The sequence below is a fragment of the Typopeltis vanoorti genome, chromosome 12 (genome assembly GCF_054136105.1).
Source record: "Typopeltis vanoorti isolate ZY-2024b chromosome 12, IOZ_Tvanoo_1.0, whole genome shotgun sequence".
Lineage (NCBI taxonomy): Eukaryota > Metazoa > Arthropoda > Arachnida > Uropygi > Thelyphonidae > Typopeltis > Typopeltis vanoorti.
Genome location: NC_143560.1, coordinates 133,964,100 through 133,987,392, shown reverse-complemented (window position 1 = coordinate 133,987,392; position 23,293 = coordinate 133,964,100). Strand labels below are relative to the sequence as shown.

The following is a 23,293-nucleotide window of genomic DNA, read 5'->3' as shown; positions in this document are numbered from 1 at the left end:
TCGTAATAATAAAATGCATTAACTTGCTGGTAGTTCTTGGGGTGCTGATGCCCACACTGTGCACTACTGCACTATCTTTGGTCTATTCTACAGCAGAGTACTGTGCTCCCATGTGGTTGAACAGCACATATGCTTCTTTAGTTGACATCCAGATGAATCAAACTATGAGGATAATCTCTGGTGCTCTAAGATCTATTCCTGGGTATGGCTCCCAACTCTCAGCAATATAGTCCCTCCCTCGCTTTGCAGGATCCAAGCCTTAAGCAAATTATGGACAAAAATAATTGGAAACAATTCCTTGCCTATTCATCAAGACATTTCCTTCCATACCTCACAAAGACTGAAATCCAGGCACCCTGCCTGGAGGAGTGTAATACAAATGAACGATCAGAACTTCAATCTGTGCGAGTCATGGAGAGAGTATTGGCTTCAACATATCTCCAATCTTCAAATTCCCATTTCAAATCCAACATCTCGTCTGGAGGGCTTCAAACTTCCTAGGCATGTATGGACTACTTTAAATCAGATCAGAACAGGACATGGGAGATGTAAACATCTTTTGCATAAATGGAACTGGTCCGATACTCCAAATTGTCATTGCAGAAGTGGGATTCAGACTATCAATCATATTGTGCTTGAGTGTCCACTACTCATTCTCAGGCACTAAAGAGGACTTTTTTAAAACTGACCCCAGAATTCCTGGAGTGGAACCAGGACTTAAGAATTAAGTTTGATTTTTAATTTTTTCAACCTATTGTATCCCTTTTAATATGATTTTTAAAATTGTTTTTATGCTGTTTTTAAACAATATGTATGTAATATCTTGAGACCTGTATATCATATGCTAAATAAAATAAATTATATGAATGTGCATATGTGTATATAATGATAATGCATTACATAATTTTTTGTAACTTTATGCATATTTTAACCTGGACGAGCTGTTGCTCTTAGGTTACACACGATTGTTAAAATTTTGTACTAGAATATGAAGCTTACAATTTTAAAAAAAATGTGGTGCTATACTTATGACTTTCTTTCTTTAGGACACTGCACCTCCATATACAACTTGCTGGCTCCTATTTACCAGTGAGTCTTGTAACCAAGTTACCAAATGACTATCCATCCACACATCCTGCCCAATTTCAAGTAGTAGCACAATAGTTTTTAATGTGGTACTCAATCAAATGCTCTAGCAGAATAGAGAATATGAATGTTGTCAGATCTCCTTAAAGAGAGAGAGAGAGAGAGACAAAGAGAATTACTTAATCTACAGAATTGAATCAATTGTATATATTTATATGTTCATAGTAAACAGCTTAATTTTTTATACACTGGAGTTTCATCACCAATTTCCTGATATGTACCCTCAAGGCATGTTCAGGTTACTAAGACAGCACTACATGATTAAGTTTATATCATTACTAATCTCCTATCACCAATTTTCCTAAAAAATTAGACTATTACTTGTCAGCATTCTAATATCATAACTAAGAAATGTCTTAGATCATTTTGATCTGATAAGGCACTCTAATATCATATCTAACATTTTGATCTTCTAAGGCACACAGACATTATATTAATACTTATTTAGTGCCAAAAATATTCAACACACTACCTTTAACAATAATAAATGAAACTAACCCCAAGCAAATACAGAACTTGAATGAAAGAATATTTATTTTCACACAGAAATGAGGAAGTTCTGTTCAAAATAATAATATAAATGATCACTTTTTGCATATTGGTATTAAAAAGACTGAAATTAAAAAATTTCTGACTAAATCAATCTACCTAGACCTTGGTCATCCCCTCGGTCTTTTTCCTGCCATCTTGACATTAAAAACCTGTTTTGCAAACCTTATTCCACTTAAGTGGCCACACAACATCAGATTAGTTCTAGTCACACATTCTTGATTGCTAACAATGTCAAGTTCTTTTCGATTGTCTTCATTTTTAATATGATTCTGCCATTGATGCCATCTGTTCAGGCTCAAAGTTCTACTCAGAACTCTCATATCTGTGTTCTCTAATCCTAGATCAAGTGCTTAATTTCTAAATTAACTCTCAGATCCATAACTTAAAACTAGTTTGAACACCGCTTATATTTATATGGAATAAGAGAGAAATCCCTTATTCCATATAAAATGGTTCAATTGGCTGCTAACAACTGGCTTTGTTTAATTTATTGTCTACTTCCAGATTTAACTTGCCATCTTTACTCAAAACTGTGCATAAATTGCTGAAATAAGTTACTAATTCTATAGGTTCTCCATTGATAATGCAACTAAAGTTTTCTTTCTAGGGAATTTTCACAGTTTTGATTTTTTTATTGCCGATTTTCACGCCAAATTTGTTACAGTTGTAATTAATTTTAGTTAGAGAATTCTTGAAACTTGCATTGAATGTTTATGTATATTAACATTATTATTATTATTACATGACACCTCCAAGGAGTCCAAAGACTCATCAAGGGAGAGCACCTACTCCATAGTAGTATCAAGATAAAATAAAACAAAATGAAGAAATAGAAATAGAATGGCTTAATATAAAAACGATACTAAATGCAGCAGCAAATGAAAGCTTAGGAAAGACCAAAAAATTCAATAAAAGAAAAAAAACTGAAGATCTGGGATGATACAATCAAAGAAATAATCAAAAAGAAAAAAGAAGCCTATCACAAATGGTTAAGCAGTAAAAGATTAGAAGATGAAATAGAATATAAAAGAATAAGAGCCATAGCTAAAAGAGAAGTCAGAAAAAGACATAGAGAATCATGGAATAAATTTGTTTCTAATTTAGAACATGATTTATATAAAATAAGACCCAATGTATATGGGCTTGTCACCATCGAGGTCGCTAGGTGTCGCACGGATTAGATCGTCGGCTTGTCGAGAGCTCCTGAAAAGATCAGTATTATTTTGTGTTAACATTAGATATTTTACCAGAATTTTAAGTAGTATTGTTTGCTTTTTGTTTCTTGGTGTGTCTGTGCAATTTTTGCGTGTTTTCTGTTATTTTAACTATTATTTTTAAGAAAAGATAGCGTACACATGGCACCGATAAAGAAAAAAATGGCGGCCAGGTCGCCATGCTTGCTTAAGAGTTTTGATGTAAAAGAATTTATGCAATGCGCTGTCTGTGAGATGTATGCCTTGCGAAGAGCGGTAGGAGTCTGGTTAGAAAGTGATAGTGGAGTTAATATGTGTAGAAAGTGTAAAGAGAATGAGGACTTCAAGCGTGTTTCGTGTATCGAGACTGATATCGTTAACGGTAGTCAGAATGCAGAAAATGGCGGTGTACTAGAGAATTGCGTGGTAGTGCCAGATATGTGTGAGAGAGGCCATGGTTGGCACTTCCAGGCCACAGGTTGTCGGTATTAGTGAAACATGGCTGACAGAAGATGATAAAGCTAGTGGGATTGAATGCGATGGGTATAGCGTGTTCAGGAGTGACAGGGTGAATAAAAAGGGGGGAGGAGTGTTATTGATGATAGCTGATGAGCTTCAGCCAAGGAGTATAGAAGTTGAACTGCAGGATGGGGAAAAAAGCACATTTGAGGCTGTTTGGTGTGAGATACAATCTAGCAGAACAAAATATACAATTGGGTGCTGCTATAGACCGGGTGATGGAGTGGATGGTGGGAATAGTATGCATAAGCAAATAGAAGAAATGAATGGAAAGAGGGTAATTATTATGGGTGATTTCAATTATGGTAATATTGACTGGAAAGAGGAGAGGGCACATGGGAGGAAGGAATTGGATTTTATGCAGTTATTAAGGGACAACTATCTACGGCAACATGTATTGGAAAATACCAGGGGGCAGAGAGTGCTGGACCTAGTAATTGCAACTGAGAATGTGGCTGTAACGAACATGACCTTGTTGCCACCAATTGGTGAGAGTGACCATAAGGTCATGACTTGGGAGGTGGCTAAAGGAGTCGAATTTACAATTAAGACAGGGTATATGTGGAATTATCGGGCTGGTAAGTATGACAAGCTTAGGTGTGTGCTTGGCTCAATGCCATGGCATGTAAAACTGCAAGGGCTGGATGTTGATGGTGCATGGGAGGTGGTCAAGAACTGTTTGCAGGAGGCAATGGTTGACTGTATACCAAGAGTCCGAATAATAAATCAGGTAGGGGTTAAATGGATAAATAACACTATTAAGCTTGAGCTGCAAAAAAAGAAACAATTGTGGAGGGAATTTAAGGAGAAGGGTGACCATCAGGTGCATGAACAGTATAAAGCTCAGGCCAGGATGGTAACAAGGGTGGTAAGAAAAGCAAAAGCAGATTACGAAAGGAAATTGGCCATGCAGGCTAAAGAGAATCCCAAACAGTTTTTTCAATATGTTGCAAGTAAAAGGAAAAATGCTCATGGTAGAATGATCTTAAAAAATGCTGAGGGTAGGGAGGTAACTGAATCAGTCGATGTTGTGGAATTACTGAGCGAGCACTTTGCAAGAGTATATCATCCAGGTGGTGGCCTTGCGGAAATGGAGGAACCAACAGCTTATACTGGAATTGTGATGAATGAGGTAGAGGTAACTAGTCTGTTACAGAACCTCAATGTCAATACATCTGTGGGATTGGATGGTATACCAGCTCGTGTCGTACGTGAAGCGGCAAAAGAATTGTCAGTGCCCTTGACCATTATGTTTAATTTGAGCCTCAGGACTGGGTCAGTCCCAAGGGGGTGGAAAGAGGGGAAAATAGTTCCACTGCACAAAGGTGGTTCCAAGGCTGCTGTTGAAAATTACCGGCCAATCAGCATAACAGGAATCATTATCAAGGTCTTAGAGAAAATAGTCAAGAGGAAAATACAAGATTGGATAGAAGAAAATGGGATACTGTATCGGGGACAGCATGGTTTTGTGAAGGGTAGGTCATGCCTCAGTAACTTGCTCACGTATTATAACACAGTGACGGCTGAACTGGATAAGGGTAATGGGTTTACAGTGATTCTGCTGGACCTTGCTAAGGCCTTTGACAGGATACCACATGGAATTCTAATCAGTAAATTGCAGCATATGGGAATGGACATAGGGTTGGTGAGATGGATAGGAGGGTGGTTGACGGAGAGATATCAGAGAGTGGTTTACTCAGGAGTAGAGTCCACAAGACGGCCTGTGACTAGTGGTGTACCACAAGGATCTGTTCTTGGACCACTGCTGTTTAATTTGTTCATAAATGATATAGGAAAGGATCTGAGAGGAACAGTTCATTTGTTTGCGGATGATGCAAAGTTGGGTAAGGCAATAGTGAATGCAGATGACGTCAAAATTTTGCAGGATGATTTGGATAGATTGGAGGTCTGGGCTAGGGAGAATGGATGTCAATTTAATGTGGCAAAATGTAAGGTTATGCATTTTGGGGTGAAAAGATGGGAGGCAGTTTACTGCATTGGTGGAACCGTGCTCCAGGAAATTGATGAGGCACGAGATTTAGGAGTGTTGGTGGATAAGGAATTGAAATTTAGGGGACACATTGCAAAAGTGGCCAAATCAGCTCATCAAATCACTTGGTTGCTGAAGAATACGTTGACAAGCAGAGACAAGCAGGTTATTGTTCCTCTGTATCGAGCCTTGATAAGACCTCATCTCGACTACTGTGCTCAGATTTGGTCACCTAGGTTTCTTCTTGATGGGGAGGAGGTGGAGAGGATCCAGAGGCGAGTGACCAAGATGATAGCAGGTCTGTGGAATGAACCGTATGAGAACAGGTTGAGGATTTGTGGGTTGCAAAAATTGGTTGATAGGCGGAGGAGGGGAGATATGATTGAGACATTCAAATTACTGAAGGGTTTCTATAAAATTAATTCAGAAGATATTTTTGAGAACAGGGCTGGTTGTGGGAGGACTAGGGGACATCCATGGAAACTGGGCAAAAGTGTGGTTAGTAAAGGTGTTAGAGCTGGGTTCTTTACTTTTAGAGTAGTGAATGAGTGGAATGCGCTCCCTGAGTCTGTGGTGGATGCTGTGACAGTGAATGAGTTTAAGGCGAGGTATGATAGATACTGTATGAATGTCGAATAGTTGTGATGAAAATGATTTGGGGCCTCCCTCGATGAGTCTAATGACTCCCTGGAGTTGCCCATAATAATAATAATAATAATAATAATATAAGATTTTGAAACACCTAAATGCAGATACCAAAGAAAACATAAAATTAAACACTGAATTGAAATTAGAAGAATTTCTAAATTACTACACAGAACTGTGGACAGACAAATATTTTAAAAAAGACAACTGGCAAACAATTAACGAAAATGAAAAGGAAATAACTGAAGAAGAATTAGAAATCAGCCTGAAAGAAACAAGAAACGGAAAATCACCTGGAGAAGATAAGCTAGGTTCAGAACTATATAAATACGCAGGAACAAGATTCAAAGGAAGTCTCTTATTATTTTTAAATAAAATTTACTCAACTGGTATCCCCCAAATAGAATGGAAAAAAGCAATTGTAATTCCTATCTTTAAGAAAGGTAATAGAGATGACCCTAAAAACTATAGAGGTATCAGTATACTAAATTCATGTTACAAAATATACAGCAGAATCTTAAATAACAAACTAATGAAATATTCCGAAAACTTTATTCTAGAGGTACAAAATGGATTTAGAAAAGGACAATCATGTATAGACCCCAGCCTTCTGCCTAAAATTAATAATAGAGAAAAGAAGAGAATATAATTTAGAAACAAATATTGCATTTATTGACTTTGAAAAAGCATTTGACAAAGTTAAAAGAAACATATTATTTAACATATTAAAAGAAAGACAAATACCAAATAATATCCTAAAAGCTGTCACAAGTATATATGAAAATAATCAAATACAAATAAGATTAAATCACGAGCTATCATATACAAGAGAGATAAACCAAGGGGTCCGACAGGGATGTTCCCTCTCAGCAACTCTTTTTAATATCTACTTAAATGAAATAATAATAAAATGGAGTAAAAATTTACATCAAGGAATTAAACTTTCACCTACAGTTAACTTAAACACTCTCCTCTTTGCCGACGACCAAATAATAATTACAAATTCTGAAGATAAACTACAGAAAGCTATTTTAGATCTAAATGAGATAGCCAAAGATTATGGTATGATAATATCAACAGAAAAATCAAAAACTATGGCCTTTAAAGGACAAGATCCAGCAAGAACTAAAATAGTATTAGATAACAAGATCTTAGAACAGGTGAATTCATTTAACTACCTAGGATGTATGATCACTTATGAAAATGAAAAAGATATAAACATAAAAATTGCAAAATATTTAAAAATAACAGGAGTAATTAACTATATATTTAAACCAAACCTAGTTCAAAAACAAACCAGGCTAAAAGTATACAATACATTAGCCCTACCGGTCTTAATGTATGGAAGCGAAATCTGGACAATAAAACAAAAAGACAAACAAAGATTAACAACAGCAGAAATGAAGTTTATGAGAAAAACTGCAAAGTATACCCTATTTGATCACAAAAGAAACGAAGATATTATGAAAGAATTAAACCAAGAACCAGTAATTGAAAAAATTAAAAAATATAAACATAGATGGATGGAACACGTTCAAAGAATGAAAACAGAAAGATTACCAAAACAAGCCTTAAAGTACAAGCCATTAGGAAAAAGAAAACCAGGACGTCCTCTTAAACGATTCAACGATGACTTCTAAGGCCGGAACAGACCATACTAGGCCTAAATCCTTGATACGTATGATGATGATGATCATGATTATTACATAACACCTCCAAGGAGTCCAAAGACTCATCAAGGGAGAGCACCTACTCCATACAATCCCTGTCTCCACCACTCAATTCACCAACTACAGCAAACCACAACTACCATCATCTATACCAGTGTTTCTCAAACTTCAGATATCCGTGTACCCCTTCTTAAAATTTCATTATTACCAAGTACCCCCTTATCAAAATAATGATATTAATAAATAAATAAAATAAAAAACTATATTTCATTGTAAATGCCTATTTTATTTGAATTTAGATGTGCATGTAAACAAAAAAATATGATTTACTTTTAATAGAACAAATTTTATAAAGAAACTATAAATTTTTACTTAATTTAAATAATTTATCATCAATGAGAGGAGTGAAATTGTTATGGTGGGATAAAATTTCAGCAAAATTTGGCTCTATAGTTGTTAATTTCAATTTCAGATTCCATTCAACATCTATAATGCAGTTCCTCTTCTTCGTCTTACTATCTACAAGGGCCAAAAATCCAGCCCCACACAGATATGAACTTGGAAATGGAAAAATGAACCTTAGGCCTTATCTGTTAATTCAGGAAATTCGTTCTGTATTTGTAGCCAAAATGATGATAACATATTTTCTCATTGTATTTATTTTTTAGAAAACCATCAGAAGCTAGTTCTAAATTTATTTTGAAAACATTCTATAGGTTTGTCCTCGTATTCATTATGTTTTGATTCAAAATGGCGATTTAAATTAGATGTTTTCATGCTTTCAATTTTTAAAGTTTCACCACAAATTACACATAATGGAATAGGTTCCTCTTCATTTCCCGTCCATGAAAATCCACATTTCAAGTAATTCATATCGTACTTATGAAGTTTTTTAATCTTCTTCCTAGTTGGTTTTTTAAAGATGTCAGGCGACACACCCTTATCAATTTCATTTGATCCAGATACAATATCAATGTTTTCTTGTTGCTTACAGCTACTTGTATCTGCTATATTGCTCTCTTTTGTGCATTTTATAAATCCAGTCTTTAACCAATGATGCATTCTTAAGAATTGAAAGCAAAAAAAATTATAATATTAATCATAGGTATTATAACATCTATACATTATTAAAGCAACTATATCACTGTAAAAGTAGTACTATTAATCGTTATTTTAACTAACAACAAATTTGTAATATGATCAAATAATGAAGCACATTGATTAATATCTGCTTAACTGTCTTAATTACATCTACTAATGATTCATATAATTACTTTTTTATCAGTCATTATCGTACGCTCTTTGCATTGTTGCAGGCTCGCAATGTACGTTCATATACAAAGTTGAACGAAGATTCATGAGTGATCACCTGTGAATTTACAAACTATTCAAATGAAGCAATTATCATAATTTGAGTAGTTAAATTCATACATAATGATTCCATGCGTTAAAGATGCATAGCCGAAAATTGCCACATATCTCCTGAAGACCTTTCACATACCCCTGGGGGTACCACACTTTGAGAAACACTGATTTACACTAACACCATCTACTGCTCGCCACCACTAGTATTTTCACAGACAATCACAAACATCCATACCCACAGCATGATTTGAACCTGCAGCCTTTTGGCCGGAGAGCAGATACACTTGGACATCAAGTGTCCAAGGTATATGTATTTTTGCACCTGTTCTAATTTATTTCCTTTTATATTGATGCATATTTTTGGTATTTTCTTTTCTCTTGAAATTATCATGATTTTTGTCTTTTTAAAGTTGAAACTGAGGCCATACTGTTCTCTATACTTGAGGGTTTCATCTATAAGAGTTTTGAGGTCATATTTGTTTTCAGCTAGAAGAACCGTGTCATCTGCATATCTTAGGTTATTAATATTTCTGCCCCCTACAGTGATTCCTTTGAGGTCTAATTTTATTAAATATTTCTTCTGTGTGCAGGTTAAAGAGAATCGGAGAAAAGACACAGCCTTGTCTCACACCTTTCTGAACTGGGAATTCTTCTGAGGTCTCTCTATTTATTCTCAAAGATGCAGTCTGTTCCCAGTAAAGATTAGTTAATAACCTAATGTCTTTTCCATCCATACCTATTTTTGAAAGATTTCAATTAATTGTTCATGTTGGACATTGTCGAATGCCTTTTTGTAATCTATAAAGCAGAGGTACACATCTTTTTGTTTTTCTAGATATCTTTCTATGATGGCTCTGACGTTGAAAATACCCTCTCTTGTACCTATATTTTCCTTGAAGCCACTTTGTGTATCATTTATTTCTATGTTTATTTTTCTTTTATTTCTTTCAAGAATAACATATAGGAGGACTTTTGATACTTGATTGATGAGGCTGATTGTCCTGAACTCTTCACATCTTGTAGCTTTTTTTTTTTGGGAATTGGAACGAAATCCAGTCTCATATATTTGATTGCATAATTTTGTTAGAAATTTCAGTCCTCCTTCATCGAGAGCCCTCAACCATTCTGCCAAGATGTTATCTATTCCTGCAGCTTTATGTGGTTTTAGTTTTCTGACGGCATTTTCAACTTCGTAGAGTAAAATGGATGGTCCTTCTAAATCAGTCTGTTCAGGAATATCATTTCTTTGTTGTTCATATAATTTCCTTGTGTATTCAATCCATCTTTCCATGATTTCTTTTTTAACCATTCGAATATGGTCTCTTGAGTCTCTAATGACACTTGCATGGTTTGCTGTATTTGTCCTGCTTGTCATTTCTCTGATCTTTTCATGCATTTCTCTGCTTCTGTGTTTTCTATCAAGGTTTTCTATATCTATATATTTATATTTAATCCATTGCTCTTTGGCTTTCCTGCATTCTTTTTTTATTTCTTTATTCATGCTTTTATGTTCAGGTTTGTTCTTTAACTTTTTTTCTTTGTTCCATCAACGTCAGTATTTTTTCATTCATCCAAGGTTTATTCCTTTTCCTTTTTAATTGTGGGAGTATATTTTTGGCTGCTTCATTGATGATATTCTTGAATGTTTGCCAGTTCATGTTAATTTCATCAATTGGTGTTCTATTTTCTGTGTGAGTTGTGATGTCAGACTTGTTAAGGGATTTTGTGAATTCTTTTATAAAGCAGTCTTTAACTTCTTGATTGTTAAGTGAGTCTGAATCATAAGTTTCTCTTATGAATGGTTGGCTTGGTATCTTAAGTTTTATTCTGATTTTTGCAATCATTGGGTTGTGGTCCGATCCTATGTCTGTTCCAGGATATGTTTTTGTTTGTGTTATTGCATTTCGGAATCTTTTGCATATTATTATATAGTCAATTTGGTTTCTATAGATGTCCCCAGGGCTTTTCCAGGTATATGGTCTTCTGGAAGGATGTTTAAACAGTGTGTTGGCAATTATTAGGTCATTGGTTTCACAGAATTGAATTAATCTTTCACCTCTTTCATTTCTGATTCCAAGCCCTTGGTTTCAAATAAGATTTTTTCTGAGCTCACTTTTGCATTTAGGTTGCCCATCATTATAATAACATCATCTGACTTAGCACTGGAGATTGCAGTTTGGATGTCTTCATAAAATTGTTCCAACTCTTCATCTGGGTGATCTTGGGTTGGCACATATGCTTGGATAAAAACAGGTTGAATGGTTGTGCAGTTATTTTGGCTGTTATGATTCTGTCATTTATGGGCCAATATCCCTGTAGAGATTTTGCAATTCTATTACTTAGGACAAGCGCTACTTACACGCGACTTACACCATTAAGGTGTAAGTCACTGCCAGAATAGATTATAGTGTGATTTTTTCTTCTTATTATGCCTGTATCTGTCCACCTCACTTCACTGATACTTGCAATATCAGCCTTCATCACTTCTAATTCCTGGAGTAGGTTATCTAATGTGCCTGCCTTGTAGAGCGTTCTGACGTTCCATGTTACTATTTTCAAGAGATTGCTCCTGGTTTTCAGACAAGGGACATCTCAGAATATCCTCCCTAAAGGGTTTGGGATATTATCTTCATACGCTACCTTAGTAGTTCTTGTCTTACAATTCCCGGTTTCAAGCTCTTCTTCCCTGGGGTGTGGCCGCTGGTGTGCACTACCAACTTCTTGGAGCCATAAGTGAGAGTTGAGTGTATGTGAGGACCAGAGCCCAACATCCTGACCCTGAGATCAGTGGCTGACATCGATACTAAGGTACTACCTCTCCATACACCCCATAGATGATGAATAAGAGTGGAGATAATGTGCATCCTTGTCTTACCCTTGATTTTACATCAAACCATCTTCCTGTATTTCCTTCAATCCCAACTACTAACCTTACAATTTAAATATAGACTATGTATTTGCTCTATATAATGTTCCATTCACTCCATATAATTATAGTATTTTGAAAAAGTTTTCTCTGGGCACCTTGTTGTATGCATTTTCCAGATTTCCTAAATTTCAGTACGATCCTTGTCATAATCTCATGATTGCTCAAATATTTGTCGTGAAGTAAAAATTTGATCTTGACAGCCTATATTTGGCCCGAACCCAACTTCATCTTCTTTAACTTTCTCTTTCCACAATTTTTCTCAACTTCTATTGAAGTATACTTGCATAAATCTTCCCTGGAATACTTAGTAGAGAAATTCCTCTGAAATTCTCACATTCAGCTTTATTATCTTTTTTGTAGATGGGAACTATGAGAGCTCTACTCTCTGGAGCTCTGGAATTTGACCTTCTGACCAAGCTCTCTGAATTATGCATTGAAGCCACAGCAAAACTTTTATACCTTCATACTTAAGCATTTCGTGGTCAAATATCATCCGCCCAAGCTGCCTTTCCACATTTCAAGTTTTGGACAGATTTTTGTACCTCAAGTATTAATATGTACTCCTGTTTGTTCTCCTCTTGAAAATTTCCTAGTACAGTTCTGTCACTGCCTGTTTTGTTTAACAGTCTTTCAAACTAATTACTCCAGACAATGAGGAGTAATTACTTTGCCACCTTCCTAATATTTACATTCCATATTATTACTGATGTCTTCCAAAAACTTTTGTTTAGCTACTTTCACAAGTAACTTAGCTAAGTTACATTTTTCTCTGTTTCTTTTAGGGCATGTGCTGACTTATTTGATAGGAACTTTTGATATGCTTTCTACTTTCTTTTTTTCTTTTTCTTCCAGGTCTGCTTCTTTAACTTCTTGTTTCAACCATGATGCTCTTATTTTTTTATCTTTGCACAGTCAACTTCAAATGGTTCCATAGCAGAATCAATCAATGTTTTCTTGGATCTTGTTCTTGGTTTTTGTTCAAAAACAAAAACCAAGCCTAAGTTATTGTTTTTGAACTGTTTCATTTTTTCTTCAATAATGGTTTACAGTTGAGTCTACAGTTTACCTGGAAAAGCTGCTAACTTTAACTGATTTTAAAACTTTCTTACATACTATTATTTTCAATGTGATATTCATTTTTATCATCATCATCAAATTTCTGATTATGCACCCTCAAGGGGTGCTATTTTCATTATCTTTGTCTTATTGTTGTTGACCTTCGGAACAAATCTATTACATCAGCTATTCAATTTAGTTAGGGAATCGTGCAGACTTGTACTAGATTTATTTAAAAGTATGACATCATCCACATAAAGCAAAGAGCTGTGAGATTAACATCTCCAATTTTGATATCAATGTTTAATACCACTTTCCTTCATAATGTGATTCATACAGATAATAAATAACAGAGGGTATAATATAAGTACAGGATATTATGATAGTACAACATGAAAAAGTTACATCATTACTATTCTTCTGTTGGACCATTGGCACAAATAAGTTTCATTGTCTGTTTCTCCATTTTGAAGTTTATCTCCACATTACTCTACTTGAAACAGCTTCCCAATCTAGAAGGTTATCTTCACGTTTGGTGTTTTTATTGCCATTGCTACTTCTTCCATTCCTTGTTACTGCCCAACTATACGTATTTACTAAAATCTCACCTATTTTCATCTTCTTTTTCTCAATAATGCCAATTATGTCCACATAGTACTTTTACAGTTCATTTGCAAATTTGATTTCCTTACCATTGATACTGCTTATTTTGATGATTCCTATCTACAATTCTTGTGACACTGGGTTTGTTTTTTTCTTCTAGATGTTGAGTTTGTGCTTCATTCATTGGATGAACACAACATGTTGATTTTAAAATCAATGCACCATCACAGATACGAATCTGAAACGTTTTAACCAATGGGGAACAAATATGACTGACTATAATTAAAAGGTTGGATACATAACCAAGATGGGGAATTCTTGCAATCAATAGCTGATGCAAATGATTGCAAGAATAAATAACAGCTGCAATCAATAAGATAACATAAATGGCCCAGGCACAGTCTACATGGTAACATACTATTCTATTGATCTCAACCTCACACCAAACAGTTTAAAAATCTTCACATGTAATACTATTTTCCACTTCCACTCTTAAAAGATACAATTCTTCTGCTATCATTAACAGCACTCCTCCTCCTCTTCTCACTTTCTTGTAATTTCAGAAAATTCTATATCCTCCATTTCCATTCCTGACAGAATATCATCTTCTGACAACTACGTTTCACTTACACCAATTATCTTTGGGCTTACTTACTTTCTGATACTCCTCATATTAGTATAAAATATAACAATTTCACATTCTCTTTGTGAGGCAATTCCACCAACACTATCACTCTGTACTCTGGCTGCTACATAAAAATCCATCATTCTGATCATGACTCTGATTTCCATTCATATCCCTCCCATCCCAACCTTTCTTTGCACTGTATCACTCTGCTGTGCCATGATCCCTTCCTAACCTTTGTACCCATCTTGTTACTGTCCTTTCACAACCTGCTTCTCAATCTCTCTCTCTCTCTCTCTCTCTGATCTTTAGCCATAGTAATTTTATTAACAGTTGCTGAGATATCTAGTACCAAACCCATTCTAATTCAATCCATCAAACTTTAAACCATTCAAACTTCCCTTCAAATTCACTCCTCCATACATTCACAAATTGTACCATTTGCCTGACACAACTCAGACATCTGTCATTCAATACCATTACTCGTCTTCTCACTTCACTATTATCACATCTGGGTAACACATGAACCACTTTCATAATGACACTATTATTATTATTGCGTGACACCTCCAGGGAGTCCAAAGATTCATCGAGGAAAGACACCCACTCTACAACTCACCAACTATAGTGAACTGCCCATCATCATCTACACCAGTGCCATCTACTGCCCACCACTAGTAACTTGCAGCCTTTTGGCTAGAGAGCAGATACCTAACAACTCGGCCAACCAGGTGGGCAATTCTCCATTTCCCACAACAACTTCTTCAAATCCCTTTCCACATTCCTTGTCTCACCATCCAAGTTATTTGTGCCCACCACTGCCACTAATTTCTGATGCTCATTCCTTTCATCCATGCAAAACATCAGATATTTGTTTCAGTGTACCACTTGGAAAACATATCTGTACCTTGTTATTTACCACACCTCTGACAACTGAATCTTCATATCCTATCATCTTCACTTATTCCTATTAACTTCCTACTCATTCACATTAGTTAAATGCTTCTTTAGACGTTCCATTCTTCTTGATATGTTTAACTTCACTCATCATCTTCATCAGTTCTTGCCTAAGCTCTTCCACCTCAGTTCCATTATCATTTTTGCTAGAACTTCAATCCATTTTCTTATTACTCCTGGTTGGTGATACTACTCTCGTTTTTGGAATGCTCCCGTTTGCCACTGTACAATGAAATACTTTTCTTCTCATTTAACTTAATAGTCCATAAATTGTTCACATTTTTGATGCAGCAATGTAACAATTTTTGCAGCATATCCACTGAGTGAAACATTTCCAAATCCACTTGATCTCCTTGAAGCTTTCCAGGCTGCTGGTATGAGCTTCCCTAATGCTGCCATTTCTGTACCACATGAAACCAAAAGCAACAACTAAAATAAACAAAATTAAAATCACAATACCATAGGACAACCTCTATAAGATTCCAACAAAAGGAGTGTAGAAAATGGACATGGCAATCAAATGATGGGAAAACCAAAAACATGACTGATATGATTATGAATAAAAGAAGATGGATAACATCAGTACAGCAATGCCGAACTTTTCAAGGAGGAGATATAGACTCGGACCATAGTTTAGTGATTGCAAACATCAAGATGAAATTAAAAAAGAAATATAAACCCCGACATCAGAATAAAAGATATACAGCACGAATAAGTGAAGCAGAAATAGGAAGAAGGTACAGAACAGTGTTAGAAGAGAAACTTAAAAGTGTGGAGAAAGAAAAAAACTTGAATTTAAGAGTGAAAAGAGTAATGAAGGCGATAGAAGATGCAGTTGAAGAAACAGTACCAGAAGAAGAGAAGATCAAGAAGAAATGGATTACACAAGAAACACTGAAGTTAGTACAGGAGAAAAGAGTAATGAAGACGATAGAAGATGCAGTTGAAGAAACAGTACCAGAAGAAGAGAAGAGAGAAGATCAAGAAGAAATGGATTATACAAGAAACACTGAAGTTAGTACAGGAGAAAAGAATGTTGAAGATAAGAAGGGATACATCAGAACAAATAGAAGAGCAATATAGAAGAAAGAGTAATGAGGTGAAAAAAGCAGTCAGAATGGATAAGATGAAATGGTTAGAAGCCCAATGCAACAATATAGAACAGTACTATGGAGAGCATAAAACAAGGGAGGTATACAACATAATCAGAACCATTAATAGAAAGTGGCAACCAAAACAGACCATAATTAAAGATGAAAAAAGGCAAAGTATTGATGAATAAAGAAACAATTGTACAGCGGTGGACAAGATACTGTAGTGAGTTATATGAAGAAAAACTAGATTCAGATAGCATTGGGAAACCGACTAAAGAATTGAAGCAGATATCACCACCAGGTAATGAGCATGATATGGACATTTTAAGAGGAGAGGTAGAAAAAGCAATAGGATGGCTAAAACACAACAAGTCCTGGTAACGATAACATTACTGGAGAAATGATTAGATATGGTGGTGAAAGTATGGTTACAGAAATGCACCAACTATGTAATATGGTATGGAAAGAAGGGAAAATGCCAGAGGAGTGGGTGAAATCAATATTAGTAACATTATACAAGAAAGGAAATAAGCTAGAATGTAAAAATTATAGAACAAATGCATTGATAAGTCACTTTTTTTACCAATAATGGATTTATCAATCCATTATTGGTAAAGTGATGATGATCATATTGACAGAAAGATTGAAACACAATTGGAAGCATACCTTGCAGATGAGCAAGCAGGATTTAGGAAGGATAGAACTACAATTCAACAGATTTTGACAATGAGGTTCGTAGCAGAGAAAGCTAGGAGAAAAAACAAAAACATATATACTTGCTTTGTTGACTTTCAGAAAGCATTTGACAGTATTGACCAGAAAGTGACATTAGCAGTTCTGGAATCCTATGGAATTGATAAAAAAAACTAATAGCTATATTAAAAGATGTTTATCAGAATGCAGTTGTAGCAGTTAGAATAGGTGATGATTTGAGGAAATGGTTTAAAACAAGCAGAGGTACTAGACAGGGAGACCCAATATCACCAAGCATTTTCATCGCACATTTAGAAAGAGCAATGGACAAACTGAAGGAAGATGCCAAAGGAATATCTGTACATGAAATGAGAATTAACAATCTGAGATTTGCAGATGACATTGTTATTATTGAAGAAGACGAAAGAGAACTACAAAAAACACTGAAACTGTTAAATGAGGAAGGGAAGAGATTTGGAGACTTGTTATGAACTTGGAAAAAACAAAGACAATGGTATTTGGTGAGAACATGAAACAAAAGATACAAGTGGATGGAACTGATATAGAAAATGTAGAACAATTCACATATTTGGGAAGTAAACTGACATATGACTTGGACTGTAAAAAAGAAATAAAGATCAGGATTGCAAAGGGAAGAACAAATCTGAAGGCCATGGATAACATCTGGAAAACTAAAGTGATCAGTCTGCAAACAAAACTAAGAGTACTGGAAACATGCATCTTCAGCGGTATACTGTACGGATCTGAAATGTGGGTAATAAATAAGGAATCAAGAAAAAGAAAATTTTGGCATTTGAAAGAACTTGTTACAGGAAGATTCTAAGAATAGGATGGGTACAGAAAATCACCAATGAAGAGCTCTATCAGAAGATACAACCAAAACAGAATCTAATGCAGAAGATTATAAAACAGAAGCTGCAATTATTAGGACACATCTGTAGAATGAGTGAGGACCGAAAGATAAAGACATTTATGTTTGGTATTTTGGATGGTTTAAACAGAAGAGGTAGACCATACAGAGAATGGATAGACGATATAAAAGACCGGTGTGGAATGGGTGTACAAAAACTGCAACACTGTGCACTGGACAAAGAAAGGTGGAAGAAGATAGTGAAACAGGCATCAGACATCAATGGGCAGTGAGCCCATGGTTCGTGATGATGATGATGAACCCCTATATCCAGTCTGGCTATCACAAAAAAAAGTTACACAACATAATTTAAAAAACACTTTTCTTAGCATAGTTCATAGGCTAGATGGGCATGTAATGAATGGAAAGAATGTGAATATAAAGATTTAAGCAGGTATGGAAATTAAATTTAGGAATCAATATCGGCAAAACAACTGTTAAAAGACAGAGGACTTGGTCTGATTTAAAAAAAAAAAAAAAAAAAAAAAAAAAAATTGCTTGCAGGATTTGTAAATACTCATAAGTCTCCAGTGAGACCTTTGATTATGACTCATTTTTTAATAGATGAACTGAAGGTGTACATGAAAAGTTCATTAAGATTATGAAGAGATAATATAAAACTTGCGAGTCTAGATTGGTTAACTGCAATCCGTTGAGCTGAACTAACAGGAAATGGAGGGGCAACACTGAAGGCTAAGTTTATAAATTAGTTCTTACAAACATAAGGTTGATATCAGTCTTTTGCACTTGGTTGAGCCTGGTTTTACTAAGGAACTCATTTTTTATGGTTAAGGCAGAAAATTTACAAAATGACCTCCTCAATGTTGTGCAAGTAAACAAAATAGTTCTAATTATAAAACAAATATATGTTATGGGTGGAAGACAGATTAAAACATTTAAAAGAACATATATATATTTAAAAAATAAATAAAATAATAAAAAAATGTATGGTATGTATATGTAGTAACTGATATAAAACAATTATGTACTGACGTTGCAATTATATTGAGACTTAAGGAAGATTATTCTAGTATGTCAATTTTTGTGTCAGTTGTTACCACAGTGGTGTTAGCAAGTATATATCTCAATTATTGGTATTATTTTGAGCTTGTTTTTACCTCTGAGTGTTCTCACTTTCTCCTCATAAACTTGGAACTGGCCTATAAATACTTGTAATTAAGCAACTGAAAGTTAATGTTGTTGTGAGTCTAGATGACTTCAGTCTCCTGGTTGAAAAAAGAAATAATTTATAAAATAATGCAAAGCAGCTAGAAATATCTAGATATTTTGGTAAAAAGGAAGTATTATTTCATTTCATATTTAAAATTAATTATATTGTACTTTTTAACTGTTATACTCCATTGGTGAAAGAAGATAAATACTCATATCTGTATTTAAGGAAGATTATTCTAGTATGTTGATTATTCTAGTATATTGAGGAGTAAATAAAGAAACCTATTTTACTTAATTCCTTTCTTCCTTGCATTCACAACATTTTTGAGTGTATAAATTGTTTTATTACACATATATAAGCAGGGCCAGCTCTACCGACGATGCAAGATATGCATTTGCACGGAGTGGCAAGTTTTTTTGGGGTGGCAAAGTTGGCATAAACTATACGAAAAATAAGGGAGAAGGGGGAGGCAAAATATGCTACTGCATGGGGCAACTATACGAAAAATAAGGAAGAAGGGGCGGCAAAATATGCTACTGCACAGGGCGGCAAAATTCCTAGGGGGTGGCCCTGTATACAAGTTTGCTCATATGAACTAAATCAAGTTGCTGTAGAGAATGCACCCATCCTTGATTTCTTTTTGAATAAGTTCCTTAACCTTTTTTTGGGGGGGGGGGGGGGGAATGATGAACTGATATCTGTCATTCACAGAGACACAATAAGCACAGCTGATGGCATTAACTTCATGGTATTCAGAGGGCTTCAACTTGGATCTCTGATGTCAGCACATTTATTCTAACTGTCTGTCTTCTTAACAAAACAAAGTGATCAACTATTCTTTATGAAAGTATCTTTACTAACTCTTTCAGATGTAAAGCTATATATATCTATATATCTGTATATATATTCTTTGAGGAGTAAAGCCGTATCTATATATATATACACACACAATCTACCAATAATTTTCAGGACATTCCTGTTATTTGAAGTTATACAACATTCCAGGTTTGTCAATAAGACTAAAACTGGTATACAGATGGTAGGAAGCAGTATTTCATCATAGCAATTGAATACAGGTGTTATGGCAACATCACATGAACTCCGTGACTTTGAGAGAGGTGTCATCATGGGCTGTCACATGTCCGTGACATGTCTGTACATGTCACGGACATGTGACAGCCAACTGGAGCATCCAAGATCAATGGTTGCCAATGTGATCAACAAATGGAAGCATTCTGTCATCACTAATGCAGGAAAACACCCAGGGCAGCCGCTGACAATGACTGACAGAGACAGGAGCGAGTAAAACGGGTCGCATGCAAAAACTGTCACAGACCATCTGCGATGAGTTCCAGAATGCCAGTAACACCAAGGTGAGCACTAATACTGTACAAAAAGAACTCCATTTACTGGGTTTCCAGGGAAGAGCAGAGGCACCCAAGTCAAACATCACAACAATTAACAAGACGCCTCGTCTGGCCTGATGCAAAGAGCATGTGAATTGGACAACAAATCAGTGGAAAAAAGTGCTCTGGAGCAATGAATCAAGGCTCACCTATTTCCAGTCTGATGGCAGGTTGTGGAGGCAGCTTGGTGAACACTCGTTACCACAGTGTGTTGTACCCACAGTAAAGTTTGGTGGTGGAGGAGTAATGGTGTGGGGTGCCTTCCATGGTTCCATGAAAGCAGCTCAGTACCTTGATATTCTGGATAATCAGGCTGCCTACATTGTGGAGTTTTTATGGACTGGACCAGTTTATTATCAAGATGACAATGCACCATGCCACAAAGCTGCACCTGTTATGGAATGGTATAAAGAGATGGGTATTAGACAACTGCTCTAGCCTGCGTAGTCCTTACCTCAATCCCATCCAATGCCTGTGGGACAAATTGGAATGACAATTGATGTCCAGATCAGAATGTCCATAATCTGTTGCTGAATTCAGTGCTCCTTTGATGGAAGAATGGACACAAATTTCACTTGAAGTCTGTGGCACACTGGTAGAAAGCCTCCCTCAAAGGATGAAGGAGGTGATCAAAGTCAAAGGTGGACTTACCCAATATTATGGTTCACCTGCTGGTATCAATTGTAAATTGCTAAAGTGTCCAGACAATTATTGGTCTGATGCCTGTGGTACATTGGTGGAAAGCCTCCTTCAAAGGGTGCAAGAGGTGATCAAAGTCAAAGGCAGGAGTAAAAAATGGGTGGCAAGTAAAAACTGGCTACAATCAGCACAGTATTAGGATTCAACTGCTGGTACCAACTGTAAATTGCTCAAGTGTCCAGACAATTATTGGAAGGTAGATAGAGTGTGCGTGTATATATATATATATACACATTCTGATATATATATATATATATATATATATATATATGACAGAATGATCATTGACTCGGTTAACATACATAGTTTTATGAAAAAATTGAATGACTAGAACTGAGATTTAATTAAAAAGGTTTTAATATAAACACACTACTAGTTTCGGCCTGTAACAGCCTTCTTCAGGTGACATTATAAAAGAAAAAACACTAAACATTGAGGGTTAAAAGACTATGAACAACATAGACAGTCTTTATACATAATTAGCATGAAAACGTTGTAGCTGTATTTGAAGCTGTTCTTTCATTTGTTGCATTGTTGGGAGAGTGCGTGCTTGCTGCATCACGTGAACGCCAGTACATGATTACAGCTGAATGACTATCTGGGAGGTTGTAGCTTAAGTTGTTATTTAGATGAACAGGATTGAAGATGATTTCTCTCAATTCCACAATTTTTCTCTCTATTTCGTCACTGCAACGGAAGATGTTTGTAGATTTTTCCCAGCAGACTTTGTGACTTTGGTTATCATCATTAGGATTAGCCGAGAAAAGGATATGACTTGATAATGCACTTGCTCGCTGTCTCTTGTAAGTAATGTCTCTCATGTGTTCTTCCATACGCATTTCGACAGATTTATTTGTCTGCCCGAAATAAGGAATATCGCAGTCACATAATATTTTATATACGTCAGGGTATTTGAGTTGATGATGAGAAGGTTTTGGGTGGCTAATTAAGGAACGGATCTTTGGAAGTGGAGTGAACAAGGTTCTGATATTGTATTTTTTTAGAACTTTTGCTAATTTATGTGAAACAGTACTAAGTAAGGAATAGATATATTGCTTTTGAATCTATTTGTTTCTTCTGAGTGATGTCTAGGAGGTTTAAGAAGGAATTTGTTAATGATTTTCTTGGAATATCCATTAACTTCGAAAGAAGTTTTCAGATGGTTTATTTCTGTAAGCAGTTCACTACTCAAGGACAAGTTATCCAAAAAAATGTTAGCCTTGCTTACACATTGCATCAGGTCCGGTTACTTCAAATTTCAAGATAATATATACAAACAAAATCATGGACTGGCTATGGGTAATCCTTTATCTCTGGTTCTTGCAAATATTTACTTAGAAGATTTTGAAACCAAGGCTATCTCTTCCTTTATTTTAACACCTAAAGTTTGGAAACGTTATGTGGATGATGTCTTCATTGTTTGGAGCCATGGACATGAATCCCTTATGGTTTTCCTCGAACATCTCAATAGCCAACATCAAAGTATTAAGTTTACTGCTGAGCTTGAAACGGATAATTCCTTGCCTTTTCTTGATGTCAAACTGACTCGCTCTTCTGGTAAACTAAAAATATCGATATATAGAAAACCCACACATACCAACAGATATCTGCACAGTCAGTCCCATCATTTCCCTCCTCATAAGCTTGGAATAATTTCCACCTTGGGACATAGAGCCCATTCTCTTCTTGATGATCCAAATGAACTGCTTACAGAAATAAACCATCTGAAAACTTATTTCGAAGTTAATGGATATCCCAAGAAAATCATTAACAAATTCCTTCTTAATCCTCCTAGACATCACTCAGAAGAAACAAATAGATTCAAAAGCAATATATCTATTCCTTACATAAGTACTGTTTCACATAAATTAGCAAAAGTTCTAAAAAAATACAATATCAGAACCTTGTTCACTCCACTTCCAAAGATCCGTTCCTTAATTAGCCACCCAAAACCTTCTCATCATCAACTCAAATACCCTGGCGTATATAAAATATTATGTGATTGCGATAGTCCTTATTTCGGGCAGACAGACAAATCTGTCGAAA

At 35.5% G+C, this 23,293-nt stretch overlaps 1 protein-coding gene across 8 annotated transcripts in view; it reads right to left on the bottom strand.

Moving 5' to 3' along the window:
* Positions 1-23,293, bottom strand: part of Rad17 (Rad17 checkpoint clamp loader component) — a 404,427-nt gene that overhangs the window by 372,303 nt on the left and 8,831 nt on the right. For 3 of the 8 annotated variants that reach the window (XM_090401715.1, XM_090401709.1, XM_090401707.1), the window contains exons 2-3: positions 19,087-19,194; positions 1,027-1,228 (exon numbers count right to left, since the gene is read on the bottom strand). The exons of 2 other annotated variants lie outside the window; for them this stretch is intronic. The gene's annotated coding sequence lies outside the window, so the exon portion shown is untranslated. The remainder of the gene's footprint in view (positions 1-1,026; positions 1,229-19,086; positions 19,195-23,293) is intronic. 3 more of the 8 variants (XM_090401711.1, XM_090401708.1, XM_090401713.1) reach the window with 2 other exon arrangements.